The sequence below is a fragment of the Lampetra fluviatilis genome, chromosome 28 (assembly GCF_964198595.1).
Source record: "Lampetra fluviatilis chromosome 28, kcLamFluv1.1, whole genome shotgun sequence".
Taxonomy (NCBI): Eukaryota; Metazoa; Chordata; class Hyperoartia; order Petromyzontiformes; family Petromyzontidae; genus Lampetra; species Lampetra fluviatilis.
In genome coordinates this window covers 1,005,999-1,030,091 of record NC_136302.1, presented here as the reverse complement: position 1 = coordinate 1,030,091, position 24,093 = coordinate 1,005,999, and the positions used below count along the sequence as shown (strand labels likewise).

General features: G+C 59.2%; 1 protein-coding gene across 1 annotated transcript in view; it reads right to left on the bottom strand.

The window, feature by feature from the left end:
* The window catches only part of TMEM51 (transmembrane protein 51), a 51,976-nt gene extending 28,226 nt beyond the window's left edge, over window positions 1-23,750 (bottom strand). Inside the window, exon 1 of the mRNA XM_078869844.1 lies at window positions 23,288-23,750. The gene's annotated coding sequence lies outside the window, so the exon portion shown is untranslated. The remainder of the gene's footprint in view (window positions 1-23,287) is intronic.
* Window positions 23,751-24,093: the final 343 nt, after the last annotated feature.

The following is a 24,093-nucleotide window of genomic DNA, read 5'->3' as shown; positions in this document are numbered from 1 at the left end:
GCAGTGAACACCTAAGGGGCTATCTGCCCATGGTTCGTGATGACGACGACGATGATGCAGACGCTCTGCATCCAGCACGGCCAGGAAGGAATTGCAGCGGGGAAGAGAGTCGAGGCCGAGGCGTGTCACCTGTGGCTCCACGTGGGAGTTCCATCACTGGGGCACGCGGGCAGGGACAGCAAGCACACGCCACCAGCCAGATGTCACCACTGGCCGGCACGAGTCTCGAGACTGTGTAATGGATGTGGGTGTGAAAAAGAGCTTTGGAGCTCATCGGATTCCTCCTGCAGTCTTAATAAATAAATAAAAAATATTCTGTTCCTCCGAATTTGTTTTCAGGCGGGTCCTGCCAAGCCGGGGTGGTGGGGGCGATGATGCTTCTGCTGGGTGTACTTCCTATTGAATCATTTGCTGGTGATGTTTAAAGAATTGAGATTTGTTTTTGACAAATACCAGTTACATTGTTTGGGGGGTTATTTAGCTATAGAAGAAAACCCGAGAACTCGGAGGAAACTCTGCGCACAACAACGGGGAGGGAGGACGCCAGACAACCCACTTAGAAAGGCGCTCGAGTCGGGAATCAAACCCCAGTGCTTGTTGCTGAGCGCCGTGAGTGTCACCACCGCACAACCATCGCCCTGCCCGTTCCCCAGACACCCCGGGGAGAGCCGTTCCCCCGTCACCCCCCGGGGAGAGCCGTTCCCCCGTCGCCCCCCGGGGAGAGCCGTTCCCCCGTCACCCCCCGGGGAGAGCCGTTCCCCCGTCACCCCCCGGGGAGAGCCGTTCCCCCGTCACCCCCCGGGGAGAGCCGTTCCCCCGTCACCCCCCGGGGAGAGCCGTTCCCCCGTCACCCCCCGGGGAGAGCCGTTCCCCCGTCACCCCCGGGGAGAGCCGTTCCCCAGTCACCCCCCGGGGAGAGCCGTTCCCCAGTCACCCCCGGGAGAGCCGTTCCCCAGTCACCCCCCGGGAGAGCCGTTCCCCAGTCACCCCCGGGAGAGCCGTTCCCCAGTCACCCCCGGGAGAGCCGTTCCCCAGTCACCCCCGGGAAAGCCGTTCCCCAGTCACCCCCGGGAGAGCCATTCCCCCGTCACCCCCCGGGAGAGCCGTTCCCCTGTCACCCCCGGGAGAGCCGTTCCCCAGTCACCCCCGGGAGAGCCGTTCCCCAGTCACCCCCGGGAGAGCCGTTCCCCAGTCACCCCCCGGGAGAGCCGTTCCCCAGTCACCCCCGGGAGAGCCGTTCCCCAGTCACCCCCGGGAGAGCCGTTCCCCAGTCACCCCCGGGGAGAGCCGTTTCCCCCGGGAGAGCCGTTCCCCCATCACCCCCGGGAGAGCCGTTCCCCAGGCACCCCCGGGAGAGCCGTTCCCCAGTCACCCCCGGGGAGAGCCGTTCCCCCGTCACCCCCCGGGGAGAGCCGTTCCCCCGTCGCCTCCCGGGGAGAGCCGTTCCCCCGTCACCCCCCGGGGAGAGCCGTTCCCCCGTCACCCCCCGGGGAGAGCCGTTCCCCCGTCACCCCCCGGGGAGAGCCGTTCCCCCGTCACCCCCGGGGAGAGCCGTTCCCCAGTCACCCCCCGGGGAGAGCCGTTCCCCAGTCACCCCCGGGAGAGCCGTTCCCCAGTCACCCCCCGGGAGAGCCGTTCCCCAGTCACCCCCGGGAGAGCCGTTCCCCAGTCACCCCCGGGAGAGCAGTTCCCCCGTCACCCCCCGGGGAGAGCCGTTCCCCCCGTCACCCCCCGGGGAGAGCCGTTCCCCCGTCACCCCCCGGGGAGAGCCGTTCCCCCGTCACCCCCCGGGAGAGCCGTTCCCCCGTCACCCCCCGGGGAGAGCCGTTCCCCCGTCACCCCCGGGGAGAGCCGTTCCCCAGTCACCCCCGGGAGAGCCGTTCCCCCGTCACCCCCGGGGAGAGCCGTTCCCCAGGCACCCCCGGGAGAGCCGTTCCCCCGTCACCCCCCTGGGAGAGCCGTTCCCCAGTTACCCCCGGGAGAGCCGTTCCCCCGTCACCCCCGGGAGAGCCGTTCCCCAGTCACCCCCGGGAGAGCCGTTCCCCAGTCACCCCCGGGAGAGCCGTTCCCCAGTCACCCCCCGGGAGAGCCGTTCCACAGTCACCCCCGGGAGAGCCGTTCCCCAGTCACCCCCGGGAGAGCCGTTCCCCAGTCACCCCCGGGAGAGCCGTTCCCCAGTCACCCCCGGGAGAGCCATTCCCCCGTCACCCCCCGGGAGAGCCGTTCCCCTGTCACCCCCGGGAGAGCCGTTCCCCAGACACCCCGGGGAGAGCCGTTCCCCCGTCACCCCCCGGGGAGAGCCGTTCCCCCGTCGCCCCCCGGGGAGAGCCGTTCCCCCGTCACCCCCCGGGGAGAGCCGTTCCCCCGTCACCCCCCGGGGAGAGCCGTTCCCCCGTCACCCCCCGGGGAGAGCCGTTCCCCCGTCACCCCCCGGGGAGAGCCGTTCCCCCGTCACCCCCCGGGGAGAGCCGTTCCCCCGTCACCCCCGGGGAGAGCCGTTCCCCAGTCACCCCCCGGGGAGAGCCGTTCCCCAGTCACCCCCGGGAGAGCCGTTCCCCAGTCACCCCCCGGGAGAGCCGTTCCCCAGTCACCCCCGGGAGAGCCGTTCCCCAGTCACCCCCGGGAGAGCCGTTCCCCAGTCACCCCCGGGAAAGCCGTTCCCCAGTCACCCCCGGGAGAGCCATTCCCCCGTCACCCCCCGGGAGAGCCGTTCCCCTGTCACCCCCGGGAGAGCCGTTCCCCAGTCACCCCCGGGAGAGCCGTTCCCCAGTCACCCCCGGGAGAGCCGTTCCCCAGTCACCCCCCGGGAGAGCCGTTCCCCAGTCACCCCCGGGAGAGCCGTTCCCCAGTCACCCCCGGGAGAGCCGTTCCCCAGTCACCCCCGGGGAGAGCCGTTACCCCCGGGAGAGCCGTTCCCCCATCACCCCCGGGAGAGCCGTTCCCCAGGCACCCCCGGGAGAGCCGTTCCCCAGTCACCCCCGGGGAGAGCCGTTCCCCCGTCACCCCCCGGGGAGAGCCGTTCCCCCGTCGCCTCCCGGGGAGAGCCGTTCCCCCGTCACCCCCCGGGGAGAGCCGTTCCCCCGTCACCCCCCGGGGAGAGCCGTTCCCCCGTCACCCCCCGGGGAGAGCCGTTCCCCCGTCACCCCCGGGGAGAGCCGTTCCCCAGTCACCCCCCGGGGAGAGCCGTTCCCCAGTCACCCCCGGGAGAGCCGTTCCCCAGTCACCCCCCGGGAGAGCCGTTCCCCAGTCACCCCCGGGAGAGCCGTTCCCCAGTCACCCCCGGGAGAGCAGTTCCCCCGTCACCCCCCGGGGAGAGCCGTTCCCCCGTCACCCCCCGGGGAGAGCCGTTCCCCCGTCACCCCCCGGGGAGAGCCGTTCCCCCGTCACCCCCCGGGAGAGCCGTTCCCCCGTCACCCCCCGGGGAGAGCCGTTCCCCCGTCACCCCCGGGGAGAGCCGTTCCCCAGTCACCCCCGGGAGAGCCGTTCCCCCGTCACCCCCGGGGAGAGCCGTTCCCCAGGCACCCCCGGGAGAGCCGTTCCCCCGTCACCCCCCTGGGAGAGCCGTTCCCCAGTTACCCCCGGGAGAGCCGTTCCCCCGTCACCCCCGGGAGAGCCGTTCCCCAGTCACCCCCGGGAGAGCCGTTCCCCAGTCACCCCCGGGAGAGCCGTTCCCCAGTCACCCCCCGGGAGAGCCGTTCCACAGTCACCCCCGGGAGAGCCGTTCCCCAGTCACCCCCGGGAGAGCCGTTCCCCAGTCACCCCCGGGAGAGCCGTTCCCCAGTCACCCCCGGGAGAGCCATTCCCCCGTCACCCCCCGGGAGAGCCGTTCCCCTGTCACCCCCGGGAGAGCCGTTCCCCAGACACCCCGGGGAGAGCCGTTCCCCCGTCACCCCCCGGGGAGAGCCGTTCCCCCGTCGCCCCCCGGGGAGAGCCGTTCCCCCGTCACCCCCCGGGGAGAGCCGTTCCCCCGTCACCCCCCGGGGAGAGCCGTTCCCCCGTCACCCCCCGGGGAGAGCCGTTCCCCCGTCACCCCCCGGGGAGAGCCGTTCCCCCGTCACCCCCCGGGGAGAGCCGTTCCCCCGTCACCCCCGGGGAGAGCCGTTCCCCAGTCACCCCCCGGGGAGAGCCGTTCCCCAGTCACCCCCGGGAGAGCCGTTCCCCAGTCACCCCCCGGGAGAGCCGTTCCCCAGTCACCCCCGGGAGAGCCGTTCCCCAGTCACCCCCGGGAGAGCCGTTCCCCAGTCACCCCCGGGAAAGCCGTTCCCCAGTCACCCCCGGGAGAGCCATTCCCCCGTCACCCCCCGGGAGAGCCGTTCCCCTGTCACCCCCGGGAGAGCCGTTCCCCAGTCACCCCCGGGAGAGCCGTTCCCCAGTCACCCCCGGGAGAGCCGTTCCCCAGTCACCCCCCGGGAGAGCCGTTCCCCAGTCACCCCCGGGAGAGCCGTTCCCCAGTCACCCCCAGGAGAGCCGTTCCCCAGTCACCCCCGGGGAGAGCCGTTACCCCCGGGAGAGCCGTTCCCCCATCACCCCCGGGAGAGCCGTTCCCCAGGCACCCCCGGGAGAGCCGTTCCCCAGTCACCCCCGGGGAGAGCCGTTCCCCCGTCACCCCCCGGGGAGAGCCGTTCCCCCGTCGCCTCCCGGGGAGAGCCGTTCCCCCGTCACCCCCCGGGGAGAGCCGTTCCCCCGTCACCCCCCGGGGAGAGCCGTTCCCCCGTCACCCCCCGGGGAGAGCCGTTCCCCCGTCACCCCCGGGGAGAGCCGTTCCCCAGTCACCCCCCGGGGAGAGCCGTTCCCCAGTCACCCCCGGGAGAGCCGTTCCCCAGTCACCCCCCGGGAGAGCCGTTCCCCAGTCACCCCCGGGAGAGCCGTTCCCCAGTCACCCCCGGGAGAGCAGTTCCCCCGTCACCCCCCGGGGAGAGCCGTTCCCCCGTCACCCCCCGGGGAGAGCCGTTCCCCCGTCACCCCCCGGGGAGAGCCGTTCCCCCGTCACCCCCCGGGAGAGCCGTTCCCCCGTCACCCCCCGGGGAGAGCCGTTCCCCCGTCACCCCCGGGGAGAGCCGTTCCCCAGTCACCCCCGGGAGAGCCGTTCCCCCGTCACCCCCGGGGAGAGCCGTTCCCCAGGCACCCCCGGGAGAGCCGTTCCCCAGTCACCCCCCGGGGAGAGCTGTTCCCCCGTCACCCCCCTGGGAGAGCCGTTCCCCAGTTACCCCCGGGAGAGCCGTTCCCCCGTCACCCCCGGGAGAGCCGTTCCCCAGTCACCCCCGGGAGAGCCGTTCCCCAGTCACCCCCGGGAGAGCCGTTCCCCAGTCACCCCCCGGGAGAGCCGTTCCCCAGTCACCCCCGGGAGAGCCGTTCCCCAGTCACCCCCGGGAGAGCCGTTCCCCAGTCACCCCCGGGAGAGCCGTTCCCCAGTCACCCCCGGGAGAGCCATTCCCCCGTCACCCCCCGGGAGAGCCGTTCCCCTGTCACCCCCGGGAGAGCCGTTCCCCAGTCACCCCCGGGAGAGCCGTTCCCCAGTCACCCCCGGGAGAGCCGTTCCCCAGTCACCCCCCGGGAGAGCCGTTCCCCAGTCACCCCCGGGAGAGCCGTTCCCCAGTCACCCCCGGGAGAGCCGTTCCCCAGTCACCCCCGGGGAGAGCCGTTACCCCCGGGAGAGCCGTTCCCCCATCACCCCCGGGAGAGCCGTTCCCCAGGCACCCCCGGGAGAGCCGTTCCCCAGTCACCCCCGGGGAGAGCCGTTCCCCAGGCAGGAGTTAATGTTAATTTCGATGCCAAGCCAGCAATGTGTGCATGCTGTGTTTATTTATTGCCGGGTGTGGTTATGTAAGCATGGGCGTGCTTCTCTGCTTTGTCACACGCACACAACACAAAAATATACAGTACACACACACACACAGGGTGCAGATTCACAGCACACACAGCACGAAGATACATAGACACACAGCATTGAACATGCACATGTGTGCATGCCAATCCACTCCATTGCAGTTTGCGGGGTCGTGTGGGGGGGGGGTGACTTTCACCACAATTTCATCGCGCTGGTCAGTGTGGCAGAGTGAAGGCAGGGATCATAGACGCAGGAGCATAGTACGGTACAACGACGGGCCTTGCTGCACGGCGCACGCGGAACCCCCCGCCGCAGCCGATGACACATGTTGGACGCACGGAGCTATAGACTCGCAGACACAGAGCGGGCTGGAAGCTCCCACACACGCGCCGTGGGACCGTCGCGAGCTCCGCAGACTTGCCCCGCTCAGCCTGCACGGGGTACTGCACGCGCCACTCCAACCACGTGGCAGTGGGGTCGCGCTGCCAACTCCCGACCGCCTTTGTCTCCCCGACGCCGAGACGAGTCGCAAGTGTTTTTTTGTTTTAAACGAAGTTGCCACACGCGTGAGTACTTGTTGCGGCTGCAGAGGAACCGGTTGACGCAGTGTGCGTGTGTGGTCATGCAAACGTTTAACAGGGGGACGCGACGCGCACGGACAAAGAATGCCCAGAGACAAAGATCCCCCGTGTAGCCTTAACGGACTGTTGGGGCAAGTGCTGTTAGCGAGCACCTATGAAGGCCGGCACGGCACACGAGATGGTGGGTAGCCAACACCACGCCTTTGTCTCCCTCGTGACGATGTTTAGACACCGCACCATCTACTAGATTGAGGCCGAGTGGATCAAGGGAAGGAACGACAACGTAATCACACACACCACGACACACACACAAAGACCACACGACACAGAATCACACACAACAAGGCATGTATAGAGCACACGCTTCGAACACACAACGCGTACACATATCCCCCGTATAGCCTTAAACAGATTGTTGGGACAAGTGCTGTGAGAGAGCACCTATGCACACACACAAATTTAACCGCTGGCATGCATCACTGTACGTGGTGGTGATGTTACTCCAGTGCTTGTGCCAGGCTAGGTGCAGATTGAGCGCACACACACACAACACAATCAAACCAATTGTACCATTTCACACAGCCCCAACAGCGGAATTCCCACGAGCACACACACACACCGCCAAGACAAAGACCCTCACAACTAAGAGGCCGCTGTGGAACCGCCGCCTACGACAGAGACTGTATGTGGGCGACACGTTGTGGAAGCCGGCTCCGACCACCTGGTGGTGCCCGGAGCCACGAGCCACGAAGGCAAAGATCCCCCCGTATCGCCTGCACAGGCTGGTGGCGCTGTTAGCGAGCTCCTGTTTTATGGCCGCGACGGCAAACCACGGGGGCGCGCGCTGTGGTCAGCACCACGCCTGGCCGCCTTTGTCTCTCTGGTGCTCATGTTTACACACCGCACCGGGCACGATACTCATTTGAGGGCTAAGTCGACCTAGGGGGAGGGCCCCGGAGCGGTTTCCGTGAATCATTGCTGGTGTTGGCCGTGAGCAGGAATCGAACTGGGGGTCGCTGCTGCACTAGCCCAACGTGAGAGAGGGAGGGTGGAGTGGAGTGGTCGGATCGAGGCATTGAGGCGAGAGGCGAGGAACCGCTCAAGAGACCCACAGAGATCCACCCTCAACAGACCCAAAGAGATCCACCCTCAAGAGACCCACAGAGATCCACCCTCAACAGACCCACAGAGATCCACCCTGAAGAGACCCACAGAAATCCACCCTCAAGAGACCCACAGAAATCCACCCACAAGAGACCCACAGAAATCCACCCTCAAGAGACCCACAGAGATCCACCCTCAAGAGACCCACAGAGATGCACCCTCAAGAGACCCACAGAGATGCACCCACAAGAGACCCACAGAGATCCACCCTCAAGAGACCCACAGAGATCCACCCTCAAGAGACCCACAGAGATCCACCCTCAAGAGACCCACCGAGATCCACCCTCAAGAGACCCACAGAGATGCACCCTGAAGAGACCCACAGAAATCCACCCTCAAGAGACCCACAGAGATCCACCCTCAAGAGACCCACAGAGATCCACCCTCAAGAGACCCACAGAGATCCACCCTCAAGAGACCCACAGAGATCCACCCTCAAGAGACCGACAGAGATCCACCCTCAAGAGACCCACAGAGATCCACCCTCAAGAGACCCACAGAGATCCACCCTCAAGAGACCCACAGAGACCCACCCTCAAGAGACCCACAGAGATCCACCCTCAAGAGACCAACAGATCCACCCTGAAGAGACTCACAGAGATCCACCCTGAAGAGACTCACAGAGATCCACCCTCAAGAGACCCACAGAGATCCACCCTCAAGAGACCCACAGAGATCCACCCTCAAGAGACCCACAGAGATCCACCCTCAAGAGACCCACAGATCCACCCTGAAGAGACTCACAAAGATCCACCCTGAAGAGACTCACAGAGATCCACCCTCAAGAGACCCACAGAGATCCACCCTCAAGAGACTCACAGAGATCCACCCTCAAGAGACCCACAGAGATCCACCCTCAAGAGACCCACAGAGATCCACCCTCAAGAGACCCACAGAGATCCACATTCAAGAGACCCACAGAGATCCACCCTCAAGAGATCCACAGAGATCCACCCTCAAGAGACTCACAGAGATCCACCCTCAAGAGACCCACAGAGATCCACCCTCAAGAGACCCACAGAGATCCACCCTCAAGAGACCCACAGAGATCCACCCTCAAGAGACCCACAGAGATCCACCCTCAAGAGACCCACCGAGATCCACCCTCAAGAGACCCACAGAGATGCACCCTGAAGAGACCCACAGAAATCCACCCTCAAGAGACCCACAGAGATCCACCCTCAAGAGACCCACAGAGATCCACCCTCAAGAGACCCACAGAGATCCACCCTCAAGAGACCCACAGAGATCCACCCTCAAGAGACCGACAGAGATCCACCCTCAAGAGACCCACAGAGATCCACCCTCAAGAGACCCAGAGAGATCCACCCTCAAGAGACCCACAGAGACCCACCCTCAAGAGACCCACAGAGATCCACCCTCAAGAGACCAACAGATCCACCCTGAAGAGACTCACAGAGATCCACCCTGAAGAGACTCACAGAGATCCACCCTCAAGAGACCCACAGAGATCCACCCTCAAGAGACCCACAGAGATCCACCCTCAAGAGACCCACAGAGATCCACCCTCAAGAGACCCACAGAGATCCACCCTCAAGAGACCCACAGAGATCCACATTCAAGAGACCCACAGAGATCCACCCTCAAGAGATCCACAGAGATCCACCCTCAAGAGACTCACAGAGATCCACCCTCAAGAGACCCACAGAGATCCACCCTCAAGAGACCCACAGAGATCCACCCTCAAGAGACCCACAGAGATCCACCCTCAAGAGACCCACAAAGATACACCCTCAAGAGACCCACAGAGATCCACCCTCAAGAGACCCACAGAGATCCACCCTAAAGAGACCCACAGAAATCCACCCTCAAGAGACCCACAGAGATCCACCCTCAAGAGACCCACAGAGATCCACCCTCAAGAGATCCACAGATATCCACACTGAAGAGACCCACAGAGATCCACCCTCAAGAGACCCACAGAGATCCACCCTCAAGAGACTCACAGAGATCCACCCTCAAGAGACCCACAGAGATCCACCCTGAAGAGACTCACAGACATCCACCCTGAAGAGACCCACAGATATCCACCCTCAAGAGACTCACAGAGATCCACCCTCAAGAGACTCACAGAGATCCACCCTCAAGAGACCCACAGAGATCCACCCTCAAGAGACTCACAGAGATCCACCCTCAAGAGACCCACAGAGATCCACCCTCAAGAGACCCACAGAGATCCACCCTCAAGAGACTCACAGAGATCCACCCTCAAGAGACTCACAGAGATCCACCCTCAAAAGACCCACAGAGATCCATCCTCAAGAGACCCACAGAGATCCACACTCAAGAGATCCACCCTCAAGAGACCCACGGAGATCCACCCTCAAGAGACTCACAGAGATCCACCCTGAAGAGACCCACAGAGATCCACCCTGAAGAGACCCACATAGATCCACCCTCAAGAGACTCACAGAGATCCACCCTCAAGAGCCTCACAGAGATCCACCCTCAAGAGACCCACCGAGATCCACCCTCAAGAGATCCACAGAGATCCACCCTCAAGAGACCCACAGAGATCCACCCTCAAGAGACTCGCAGAGATCCACCTTCAAGAGACCCACAGATATCCACCCTGAAGAGACCCACAGAGATCCACCCTCAAGAGACCCACAGAGATCGACCCTCAAAAGACCCACAGAGATCCACCCTCAAGAGACTCACAGAGATCCACCCTCAAGAGACCCACAGAGATCCACCCTCAAGAGACTCACAGAGATCCACCCTCAAGAGACTCACAGAGATCCACCCTCGAAAGACTCACAGGGATCCACCCTGAAGAGACCCACATAGATCCACCCTCAAGAGACTCACAGAGATCCACCCTCAAGAGACTCACAGAGATCCACCCTCAAGAGACCCACAGAGATCCACCCTCAAGAGACCCACAGAGATCCACCCTCAAGAGACTCACAGAGATCCACCTTCAAGAGACCCACAGATATCAACCCTGAAGAGACCCACAGAGATCCACCCTCAAGAGACCCACAGAGATCCACCCTCAAGAGATCCACAGAGATCCACCCTCAAGAGACCCACAGAGATCCACCCTCAAGAGACCCACAGAGATCCACCCTCAAGAGACCCACAGAGATCCACCCTCAAGAGACCCACAGAGATCCACCCTCAAGAGATCCACAGATATCCACCCTGAAGAGACCCACAGAGATCCACCCTCAAGAGACCCACAGAGATCCACCCTCAAGAGACTCACAGAGATCCACCCTCAAGAGACCCACAGAGATCCACCCTGAAGAGACTCACAGAGATCCACCCTCAAGAGACTCACAGAGATCCACCCTCAAGAGATCCACAGATATCCACCCTGAAGAGACCCACAGAGATCCACCCTCAAGAGACCCACAGAGATCCACCCTCAAGAGACTCACAGAGATCCACCCTCAAGAGACTCGCAGAGATCCACCTTCAAGAGACCCACAGATATCCACCCTGAAGAGACCCACAGAGATCCACCCTCAAGAGACCCACAGAGATCCACCCTCAAAAGACCCACAGAGATCCACCCTCAAGAGACTCACAGAGATCCACCCTCAAGAGACCCACAGAGATCCACCCTCAAGAGACTCACAGAGATCCACCCTCAAGAGACTCACAGAGATCCACCCTCGAAAGACTCACAGAGATCCACCCTGAAGAGACCCACATAGATCCACCCTCAAGAGACTCACAGAGATCCACCCTCAAGAGACTCACAGAGATCCACCCTCAAGAGACCCACAGAGATCCACCCTCAAGAGACCCACAGAGATCCACCCTCAAGAGACTCACAGAGATCCACCTTCAAGAGACCCACAGATATCAACCCTGAAGAGACCCACAGAGATCCACCCTCAAGAGACCACAGAGATCCACCCTCAAGAGATCCACAGAGATCCACCCTCAAGAGACCCACAGAGATCCACCCTCAAGAGACCCACAGAGATCCACCCTCAAGAGACCCACAGAGATCCACCCTCAAGAGATCCACAGATATCCACCCTGAAGAGACCCACAGAGATCCACCCTCAAGAGACCCACAGAGATCCACCCTCAAGAGACTCACAGAGATCCACCCTCAAGAGACCCACAGAGATCCACCCTGAAGAGACTCACAGAGATCCACCCTCAAGAGACTCACAGAGATCCACCCTCAAGAGATCCACAGATATCCACCCTGAAGAGACCCACAGAGATCCACCCTCAAGAGACCCACAGAGATCCACCCTCAAGAGACTCACAGAGATCCACCCTCAAGAGACCCACAGAGATCCACCCTGAAGAGACTCACAGAGATCCAACCTCAAGAGACCCACAGAGATCCACCCTCAAGAGACCCACAGAGATCCACCCTCAAGAGACCCACAGAGATCCACCCTCAAGAGACCCACAGAGATCCACCCCCAAGAGACCCAAAGAGATCCACCCTGAAGAGACCCACAGATATCCACCCTCAAGAGACTCACAGAGATCCACCCTCAAGAGACCCACAGAGATCCACCCTCAAGAGACCAACAGAGATCCACCCTCAAGAGACTCACAGAGATCCACCCTGAAGAGACCCACATAGATCCACCCTCAAGAGACTCACAGAGATCCACCCTCAAGAGACTCACAGAGATCCACCCTCAAGAGACCCACAGAGATCCACCCTCAAGAGATCCACAGAGATCTACCCGCAAGAGACCCACAGAGATCCAACCTCAAGAGACTCGCAGAGATCCACCTTCAAGAGACCCACAGATATCCACCCTGAAGAGACCCACAGAGATCCACCCTCAAGAGACCCACAGAGATCCACCCTCAAGAGACCCACAGAGATCCACCCTCAAGAGACCCACAGAGATCCACCCTCAAGAGACCCACAGAGATCCACCCTCAAGAGACCCACAGAGATCCACCCTCAAGAGACCCACAGAGATCCACCCTCAAGAGACTCACAGAGATCCACCCTGAAGAGACTCACATAGATCCACCCTCAAGAGACTCACAGAGATCCACCCTCAAGAGACTCACAGAGATCCACCCTCAAGAGACCCACAGAGATCCACCCTCAAGAGACCCACAGAGATCCACCCTCAAGAGACTCACAGAGATCCACCTTCAAGAGACCCACAGATATCAACCCTGAAGAGACCCACAGAGATCCACCCTCAAGAGACCCACAGAGATCCACCCTCAAAAGATCCACAGAGATCCACCCTCAAGAGACCCACAGAGATGCACTCTCAAGAGACCCACAGAGATCCACCCTCAAGAGATCCACAGATATCCACCCTGAAGAGACCCACAGAGATCCAACCTCAAGAGACCCACAGAGATCCACCCTCAAGAGACTCACGGAGATCCACCCTCAAGAGACCCACAGAGATCCACCCTCAAGAGACCCACAGAGATCCACCCTCAAGAGACCCACAGAGATCAACCCTCAAGAGACCCACAGAGATCCACCCCCAAGAGACCCACAGAGATCCACCCTGAATAGACTCACAGAGATCCACCCTCAAGAGACTCACAGAGATCCACCCTCAAGAGACCCACAGAGATCCACCCTCAAGAGACCCACAGAGATCCACCCTCAAGAGACCCACAGAGATCCACCCTCAAGAGACCCACAGAGATCCACCCTCAAGAGACCCACAGAGATCCACCCTCAAGAGACCCACAGAGATCCACCCTGAAGAGACTCACAGAGATCCACCCTCAAGAGACTCACAGAGATCCACCCTCAAGAGACCCACAGAGATCCACCCTCAAGAGACCCACAGAGATCCACCCTCAAGAGACCCACAGAGATCCACCCTCAAGAGACCCACAGAGATCCACCCCCAAGAGACCCACAGAGATCCACCCTGAAGAGACCCACAGATATCCACCCTCAAGAGACTCACAGAGATCCACCCTGAAGAGACCCACAGAGATCCACCCTCAAGAGACCCACAGAGATCCACCCTCAAGAGACTCACAGAGATCCACCCTGAAGAGACCCACATAGATCCACCCTCAAGAGACTCACAGAGATCCACCCTCAAGAGACTCACAGAGATCCACCCTCAAGAGACCCACAGAGATCCACCCTCAAGAGATCCACAGAGATCTACCCGCAAGAGACCCACAGAGATCCAACCTCAAGAGACTCGCAGAGATCCACCTTCAAGAGACCCACAGATATCCACCCTGAAGAGACCCACAGAGATCCACCCTCAAGAGACCCACAGAGATCCACCCTCAAGAGACCCACAGAGATCCACCCTCAAGAGACCCACAGAGATCCACCCTCAAGAGACCCACAGAGATCCACCCTCAAGAGACCCACAGAGATCCACCCTCAAAAGATCCACAGAGATCCACCCTCAAGAGACCCACAGAGATCCACCCTCAAGAGACCCACAGAGATGCACCCTCAAGAGACCCACAGAGATCCACCCTCAAGAGATCCACAGATATCCACCCTGAAGAGACCCACAGAGATCCACCCTCAAGAGACCCACAGAGATCCACCCTCAAGAGACTCACGGAGATCCACCCTCAAGAGACCCACAGAGATCCACCCTGAAGAGACTCACAGAGATCCACCCTCAAGAGACTCACAGAGATCCACCCTCAAGAGACCCACAGAGATCCACCCTCAAGAGACCCACAGAGATCCACCCTCAAGAGACCCACAGAGATCCACCCTCAAGAGACCCACAGAGATCCACCCCCAAGAGACCCACAGAGATCCACCCTGAAGAGACCCACAGATATCCACCCTCGAGAGACCCACAGAGATCCACCCTGAAGAGACTCACAGAGATCCACCCTCAAGAGACTCGCAGAGATCCACCTTCAAGAGACGCACAGATATCCACCCTGAAGAGACCCACAGAGATCCACCCTCAAGAGACCCACAGAGATCCACCCTCAAGAGACCCACAGAGATCCACCCTGAAGAGACCCACAGAGATCCACCCTCAAGTGATCCACAGAGATCTACCCTCAAGAGACCCACAGAGATCCACCCTCAAGAGACTCGCAGAGATCCACCTTCAAGAGACACACAGATATCCACCCTGAAGAGACCCACAGAGATCCACCCTCAAGAGACCCACAGAGATCCACCCTCAAGAGACCCACAGAGATCCACCCTCAAGAGACCCACAGAGATCCACCCTCAAGAGACCCACAGAGATCCACCCTCAAGAGACCCACAGAGATCCACCCTCAAGAGACTCACAGAGATCCACCCTGAAGAGATCCACATAGATCCACCCTCAAGAGACTCACAGAGATCCACCCTCAAGAGACTCACAGAGATCCACCCTCAAGAGACCCACAGAGATCCACCCTCAAGAGACCCACAGAGATCCACCCTCAAGAGACTCACAGAGATCCACCTTCAAGAGACCCACAGATATCAACCCTGAAGAGACCCACAGAGATCCACCCTCAAGAGACCCACAGAGATCCACCCTCAAGAGATCCACAGAGATCCACCCTCAAGAGACCCACAGAGATCCACCCTCAAGAGACCCAGAGATCCACCCTGAAGAGACTCACAGAGATCCACCCTCAAGAGACTCACAGAGATCCACCCTCAAGAGACCCACAGAGATCCACCCTCAAGAGACCCACAGAGATCCACCCTCAAGAGACCCACAGAGATCCACCCTCAAGAGACCCACAGAGATCCACCCCCAAGAGACCCACAGAGATCCACCCTGAAGAGACCCACAGATATCCACCCTCAAGAGACTCACAGAGATCCACCCTCAAGAGACCCACAGAGATCCACCCTCAAGAGACCCACAGAGATCCACCCTCAAGAGACTCACAGAGATCCACCCTGAAGAGACCCACATAGATCCACCCTCAAGAGATCCACAGAGATCTACCCTCAAGAGACCCACAGAGATCCACCCTCAAGAGACTCGCAGAGATCCACCTTCAAGAGACCCACAGATATCCACCCTGAAGAGACCCACAGAGATCCACCCTCAAGAGACCCACAGAGATCCACCCTCAAGAGACCCACAGAGATCCACCCTCAAAAGACCCACATAGATCCACCCTCAAGAGACCCACAGAGATCCACCCTCAAGAGACCCACAGAGATCCACCCTGAAGAGACCCACAGAGATCCACCCTGAAGAGACCTACAGAGATCCACCCTGAAGAGACCCACAGAGATCCACCCTCAAGAGACCCACAGAGATCCACCCTCAAGAGATCCACAGAGATCTACCCTCAAGAGACCCACAGAGATCCACCCTCAAGAGACTCGCAGAGATCCACCTTCAAGAGACCCACAGATATCCACCCTGAAGAGACCCACAGAGATCCACCCTGAAGAGACCCACAGAGATCCACCCTCAAGAGATCCACAGAGATCCACCCTCAAGAGACCCACAGATATCCACCCTCAAGAGACTCACAGAGATCCACCCTCAAGAGACCCACAGAGATCCACCCTCAAGAGACCCACAGAGATCCATCCTCAAAAGACCCACAGAGATCCACCCTCAAGAGACTCACAGAGATCCACACTCAAGAGACTCACAGAGATCCACCCTCAAGAGACCCACAGAGATCCACCCTCAAAAGACCCACATAGATCCACCCTCAAGAGACCCACAGAGATCCACCCTCAAGAGACTCACAGAGATCCACCCTGAAGAGACCCACAGAGATCCACCCTGAAGAGACCTACAGAGATCCACCCTGAAGAGACCCACAGAGATCCACCCTCAAGAGACCCACAGAGATCCACCCTGAAGAGACCTACAGAGATCCACCCTGAAGAGACCCACAGAGATCCACCCTCAAGAGACCCACAGAGATCCACCCTCAAGAGATCCACAGAGATCTACCCTCAAGAGACCCACAGAGATCCACCCTCAAGAGACTCGCAGAGATCCACCTTCAAGAGACCCACAGATATCCACCCTGAAGAGACCCACAGAGATCCACCCTCAAGAGACCCACAGAGATCCACCCTCAAGAGATCCACAGAGATCCACCCTCAAGAGACCCACAGATATCCACCCTCAAGAGACTCACAGAGATCCACCCTCAAGAGACCCACAGAGATCCACCCTCAAGAGACCCACAGAGATCCATCCTCAAAAGACCCACAGAGATCCACCCTCAAGAGACTCACAGAGATCCACCCTCAAGAGACTCACAGAGATCCACCCTCAAGAGACCCACAGAGATCCACCCTCAAAAGACCCACATAGATCCACCCTCAAGAGACCCACAGAGATCCACCCTCAAGAGACTCACAGAGATCCACCCTGAAGAGACCCACAGAGATCCACCCTGAAGAGACCTACAGAGATCCACCCTGAAGAGACCCACAGAGATCCACCCTCAAGAGACCCACAGAGATCCACCCTCAAGAGACCCACAGAGATCCACCCTCAAGAGACCCACAGAGATCCACCCTCAAGAGACCCACAGAGATCCACCCTGAAGAGACTCACAGAGATCCACCCTCAAGAGACCCACAGAGATCCACCCTCAAGAGACTCACAGATCCACCCTCAAGAGACCCACAGAGATCCACCCTCAAGAGATCCACAGAGATCCACCCTCAAGAGACCCACAGAGATCCACCCTCAAGAGACTCGCAGAGATCCACCTTCAAGAGACCCACAGATATCCACCCTGAAGAGACCCACAGAGATCCACCCTCAAGAGACCCACAGAGATCCACCCTCAAGAGATCCACAGAGATCCACCCTCAAGAGACCCACAGATATCCACCCAGAAGAGACTCACAGAAATCCACCCTCAAGAGACCCACAGAGATCCACCCTCAAGAGACTCACAGAGATCCAACCTCAAGAGATCCACAGAGATCTACCCTGAAGAGACCCACAGAGATCCACCCTCAAGAGACCCACAGAGATCCACCCTCAAGAGATCCACAGAGATCTACCCTCAAGAGACCCACAGAGATCCACCCTCAAGAGACTCGCAGAGATCCACCTTCAAGAGACCCACAGATATCCACCCTGAAGAGACCCACAGAGATCCACCCTCAAGAGACCCACAGAGATCCACCCTCAAGAGATCCACAGAGATCCACCCTCAAGAGACCCACAGATATCCACCCTCAAGAGACTCACAGAGATCCACCCTCAAGAGACCCACAGAGATCCACCCTCAAGAGACCCACAGAGATCCATCCTCAAAAGACCCACAGAGATCCACCCTCAAGAGACTCACAGAGATCCACCCTCAAGAGACTCACAGAGATCCACCCTCAAGAGACCCACAGAGATCCACCCTCAAAAGACCCACATAGATCCACCCTCAAGAGACCCACAGAGATCCACCCTCAAGAGACTCACAGAGATCCACCCTGAAGAGACCCACAGAGATGCACCCTGAAGAGACCTACAGAGATCCACCCTGAAGAGACCCACAGAGATCCACCCTCAAGAGACCCACAGAGATCCACCCTCAAGAGACCCACAGAGATCCACCCTCAAGAGACCCACAGAGATCCACCCTGAAGAGACTCACAGAGATCCACCCTCAAGAGACCCACAGAGATCCACCCTCAAGAGACTCACAGATCCACCCTCAAGAGACCCACAGAGATCCACCCTCAAGAGATCCACAGAGATCCACCCTCAAGAGACCCACAGAGATCCACCCTCAAGAGACTCGCAGAGATCCACCTTCAAGAGACCCACAGATATCCACCCTGAAGAGACCCACAGAGATCCACCCTCAAGAGACCCACAGAGATCCACCCTCAAGAGATCCACAGAGATCCACCCTCAAGAGACCCACAGATATCCACCCAGAAGAGACTCACAGAAATCCACCCTCAAGAGACCCACAGAGATCCACCCTCAAGAGACCCACAGAGATCCACCCTCAAAAGACCCACAGAGATCCACCCTCAAGAGACTCACAGAGATCCAACCTCAAGAGACTCATAGAGATCCACCCTGAAGAGACCCACAGAGATCCACCCTCAAGAGACCCACAGAGATCCACCCTCAAGAGATCCACAGAGATCTACCCTCAAGAGACCCACAGAGATCCACCCTCAAGAGACTCGCAGAGATCCACCTTCAAGAGACCCACAGATATCCACCCTGAAGAGACCCACAGAGATCCACCCTCAAGAGACCCACAGAGATCCACCCTCAAGAGATCCACAGAGATCCACCCTCAAGAGACCCACAGATATCCACCCTCAAGAGACTCACAGAGATCCACCCTCAAGAGACCCACAGAGATCCACCCTCAAGAGACCCACAGAGATCCATCCTCAAAAGACCCACAGAGATCCACCCTCAAGAGACTCACAGAGATCCACCCTCAAGAGACTCACAGAGATCCACCCTCAAGAGACCCACAGAGATCCACCCTCAAAAGACCCACATAGATCCACCCTCAAGAGACCCACAGAGATCCACCCTCAAGAGACTCACAGAGATCCACCCTGAAGAGACCCACAGAGATGCACCCTGAAGAGACCTACAGAGATCCACCCTGAAGAGACCCACAGAGATCCACCCTCAAGAGACCCACAGAGATCCACCCTCAAGAGACCCACAGAGATCCACCCTCAAGAGACCCACAGAGATCCACCCTCAAGAGACCCACAGAGATCCACCCTGAAGAGACTCACAGAGATCCACCCTCAAGAGACCCACAGAGATCCACCCTCAAGAGACTCACAGATCCACCCTCAAGAGACCCACAGAGATCCACCCTCAAGAGATCCACAGAGATCCACCCTCAAGAGACCCACAGAGATCCACCCTCAAGAGACTCGCAGAGATCCACCTTCAAGAGACCCACATATATCCACCCTGAAGAGACCCACAGAGATCCACCCTCAAGAGACCCACAGAGATCCACCCTCAAGAGATCCACAGAGATCCACCCTCAAGAGACCCACAGATATCCACCCTCAAGAGACTCACAGAGATCCACCCTCAAGAGACCCACAGAGATCCACCCTCAAGAGACCCACAGAGATCCACCCTCAAAAGACCCACAGAGATCCACCCTCAAGAGACTCACAGAGATCCACCCTCAAGAGACTCATAGAGATCCACCCTGAAGAGACCCACAGAGATCCACCCTAAAGAGACCTACAGAGAATCACCCTGAAGAGACCCACAGAGATCCACCCTCAAGAGACCCACAGAGATCCACCCTCAAGAGACCCACAGAGATCCACCCTCAAGAGACCCACAGAGATCCACCCTCAAGAGACCCACAGAGATCCACCCTCAAGAGACTCACAGAGATCCACCCTGAAGAGACCCACATAGATCCACCCTCAAGAGACTCACAGAGATCCACCCTCAAGAGACTCACAGAGATCCACCCTCAAGAGACCCACAGAGATCCACCCTCAAGAGACCCACAGAGATCCACCCTCAAGAGACTCACAGAGATCCACCTTCAAGAGACCCACAGATATCAACCCTGAAGAGACCCACAGAGATCCACCCTCAAGAGACCCACAGAGATCCACCCTCAAGAGATCCACAGAGATCCACCCTCAAGAGACCCACATAGATCCACCCTCAAGAGACCCACAGAGATCCACCCTCAAGAGACCCACAGAGATCCACCCTCAAGAGATCCACAGATATCCACCCTGAAGAGACCCACAGAGATCCACCCTCAAGAGACCCACAGAGATCCACCCTCAAGAGACTCACAGAGATCCACCCTCAAGAGACCCACAGATATCCACCCTGAAGAGACTCACAGAGATCCACCCTCAAGAGACTCACTGAGATCCACCCTCAAGAGACCCACAGAGATCCACCCTCAAGAGACCCACAGAGATCCACCCTCAAGAGACCCACAGAGATCCACCCCCAAGAGACCCACAGAGATCCACCCTGAAGAGACCCACAGATATCCACCCTCAAGAGACTCACAGAGATCCACCCTCAAGAGACCCACAGAGATCCACCCTCAAGAGACCCACAGAGATCCACCCTCAAGAGACTCACAGAGATCCACCCTGAAGAGACCCACATAGATCCACCCTCAAGAGACTCACAGAGATCCACCCTCAAGAGACTCACAGAGATCCACCCTCAAGAGACCCACAGAGATCCACCCTCAAGAGACTCACAGATCCACCCTCAAGAGACTCACAGAGATCCACCCTCAAGAGACTCACAGAGATCCACCCTCAAGAAACCCACAGATATCCACCCTCAAGAGACTCAAAGATCCACCCTCAAGAGACTCACAGAGATCCACCCTCAAGAGACCCACAGAGATCCACCCTCAAGAGACCCACAGAGATCCACCCTCAAGAGACTCACAGAGATCCACCCTCAAGAGACCCACAGAGATCCACCCTCAAGAGACCCGCAGAGATCCACCCTCAAGAGACTCACAGAGATCCACCCTCAAGAGACTCACAGAGATCCACCCTCAAGAGACCCACAGAGATCTACCCTCAAGAGACCCACAGAGATCCACCCTCAAGAGACTCACAGAGATCCACCCTCAAGAGACTCACAAAGATCCACCCTCAAGAGACTCACAGAGATCCACCCTGAAGAGACCCACAGAGATCCACCCTCAAGAGACCCACAGAGATCCACCCTCAAGAGACCCACAGAGATCCACCCTCAAGAGACTCACAGAGATCCACCCTGAAGAGACTCACAAAGATCCACCTTCAAGAGACCCACAGAGATCCACCCTCAAGAGACCCACAGAGATCCACCCTCAAGAGACTCACAGATCCACCCTCAAGAGACCCACAGCGATCCACCCTCAAGAGACCCACAGAGATCCACACTCAAGAGACCCACAGAGATCCACCCTCAAGAGATTCACAGAGATCCACCCTCAAGAGACCCACAGAGATCCACCATCAAGAGACCCACAGAGATCCACCCTCAAGAGACCCACAGAGATCCACCCTCAAGAGACCCACAGAGATCCACCCTCAAGAGACCCACAGAGATCCACCATCAAGAGACCCACAGAGATCCACCCTCAAGAGACCCACAGAGATCCACCCTCAAGAGACCCACAGAGATCCACCCTCAATAGACCCACAGAGATCCACCCTCAAGAGACTCACAGAGATCCACCCTGAAGAGACTCACAGAGATCCACCCTCAAGAGACCCACAGAGATCCACCCTCAAGAGACCCACAGAGATCCACCCTCAAGAGACCCACAGAGATCCACCCTCAAGAGACTCACAGAGATCCACCCTGAAGAGACTCACAGAGATCCACCCTCAAGAGACCCACAGAGATCCACCCTCAAGAGACCCACAGAGATCCACCCTCAAGAGACCCACAGAGATCCACCCTCAAGAGACTCACAGATCCACCCTCAAGAGACCCACAGAGATCCACCCTCAATAGACCCACAGAGATCCACCCTCAAGAGACTCACAGAGATCCACCCTGAAGAGACCAACAGAGATCCACCCTCAAGAGACCCACAGAGATCCACCCTCAAGAGACCCACAGAGATCCACCCTCAAGAGACCCACAGAGATCCACCCTCAATAGACCCACAGAGATCCACCCTCAAGAGACTCACAGAGATCCACCCTGAAGAGACTCACAGAGATCCACCCTCAAGAGACCCACAGAGATCCACCCTCAAGAGACCCACAGAGATCCACCCTCAAGAGACCCACAGAGATCCACCCTGAAGAGACTCACAGAGATCCACCCTGAAGAGACTCACAGAGATCCACCCTCAAGAGACCCACAGAGATCCACCCTCAAGAGACCCACAGAGATCCACCCTCAAGAGACCCACAGAGATCCACCCTCAAGAGACTCACAGATCCACCCTCAAGAGACCCACAGAGATCCACCCTCAAGAGACCCACAGAGATCCACCCTCAAGAGACCCACAGAGATCCACCCTCAAGAGACTCACAGAGATCTGCCCCTCAAGAGAACCGGGCAACTCCCACAAACACGGTGGCGGCGACGGCACACCTTCAAATTCAATGCCAGATTCCGTGACGTAAGCACACAGTTTACGTGACACACACAGATTACGTGACACACACACAGCCTACGTGACACACACACAGTGCACGTGACAACTCCTATCACACAGGTGGCCTGGCACACGGAGCGCGTGGCAGGGTCCCCGTCGTCCCTGTGCGCGCCCTTCCGACCCCGTCTCGCGTTTTTCATCCCCGTCACTCTTGGTGCCTCTGTGTCTCCCCGTGTCTCTGTGTCTCCCCGTGTCTCTGTGTCTCCCCGTGTCTCCCCGTGTCTCTGTCTCCCTGTGTCTCCCTGTGTCTCCCCGTGTCTCCCTGTCTCCCCGCGTCTCCCCGTGTCTCCCCGTGTCTCTGTGTATCCCCGTGTCCCCCCGTGTCTCCCCGCGTCTCCCCGTGTCTCCCCGCGTCTCCCCGTGTCTCTGTGTCTCCCCGTGTCTCTGTGTCTCCCCGTGTCTCTGTGTCTCTCCGTGTCTCTGTGTATCCCCGTGTCTCTGTGTCTCCCCGTGCCTCTGTGTCTCCTCGTGTCTCTGTGTCTCCCCGTGTCTCCCCGCGTCTCCCCGTGTCTCTGTGTTTCCCCGTGTCTCTGTGTCTCCCCGTGTCTCTGTGTCTCCCCGTGTCTCCCCGTGTCTCTCCGTGTCTCCCCATGTCTCTCCGTGTCTCCCCATGTCTCTGTGTCTCCCCGTGTCTCTGTGTCTACCCGTGTATCTGTGTCTCCGTGTCCGTGCTCACCTGGGCTGTGTTCGTGGTCTCCTCGCTTCCACGGAGCCGTCCGCTCTGTAACTCGAGGGACGGGATCCGCTCCCACACAGCAGCAGCTGCACTTGGGGGTACAGCAGGAAACGCCTCGCCCCAGCCCCTGCTCTCACAGCTGCTGCCCAAACCTCCCAGCTGCCTGCAGCTCCTACGGTCCTCCTACTGCTCTTCCTCTCAGCCTCCTACTCGATATCCCAATCTATTCCTCACTCTTAGCGCTCACGATCACTCTCGTCCTCGCTATCCGACTTCACCCCGAACTCTACCCACTGCACCTCTGTCGCCTACTCCACTCTGCTACGACTCGCCCCACTCTCCTCTCTCTCCGCACTGATTTATTGATGCCGTGTGCCGTCTGCTCTGGACTTGCCTCGGCTCACAAAGACGCCGCCTCTCCCCGCCACCCACACCACTCGCACAGGCAGCCACGTCCGGCCACTCCCCCATCCGCCAGAGAGCTCCCCTCGGGTCTCTCCCCATCCCCTCGCCCCCTCCCCTTGCCCCCCTCGCCCCCTCCCCTTGCCCCTTCCCCCCTCGCCCCCTCCCTCCCCTCGCTCTCTCTCCCCTCGCTCTCTCTCCCCTCGCCCCCCTCGCCCCCCTCTCCCTCCCCTCGCCCCCCTCGCTCTCTCCCTCTCCTCGCTCTCTCTCCCCTCGCCCCCCTCGCCCCCCTCTCCCTCCCCTCGCCCCCCTCGCTCTCTCCCTCCCCTCGCTCGCGGTCTCCCTCCCAGCCGCGATGCACTGCCGTGACGCCGCCTCCGCCTTCACCACCACCACCACGGGGA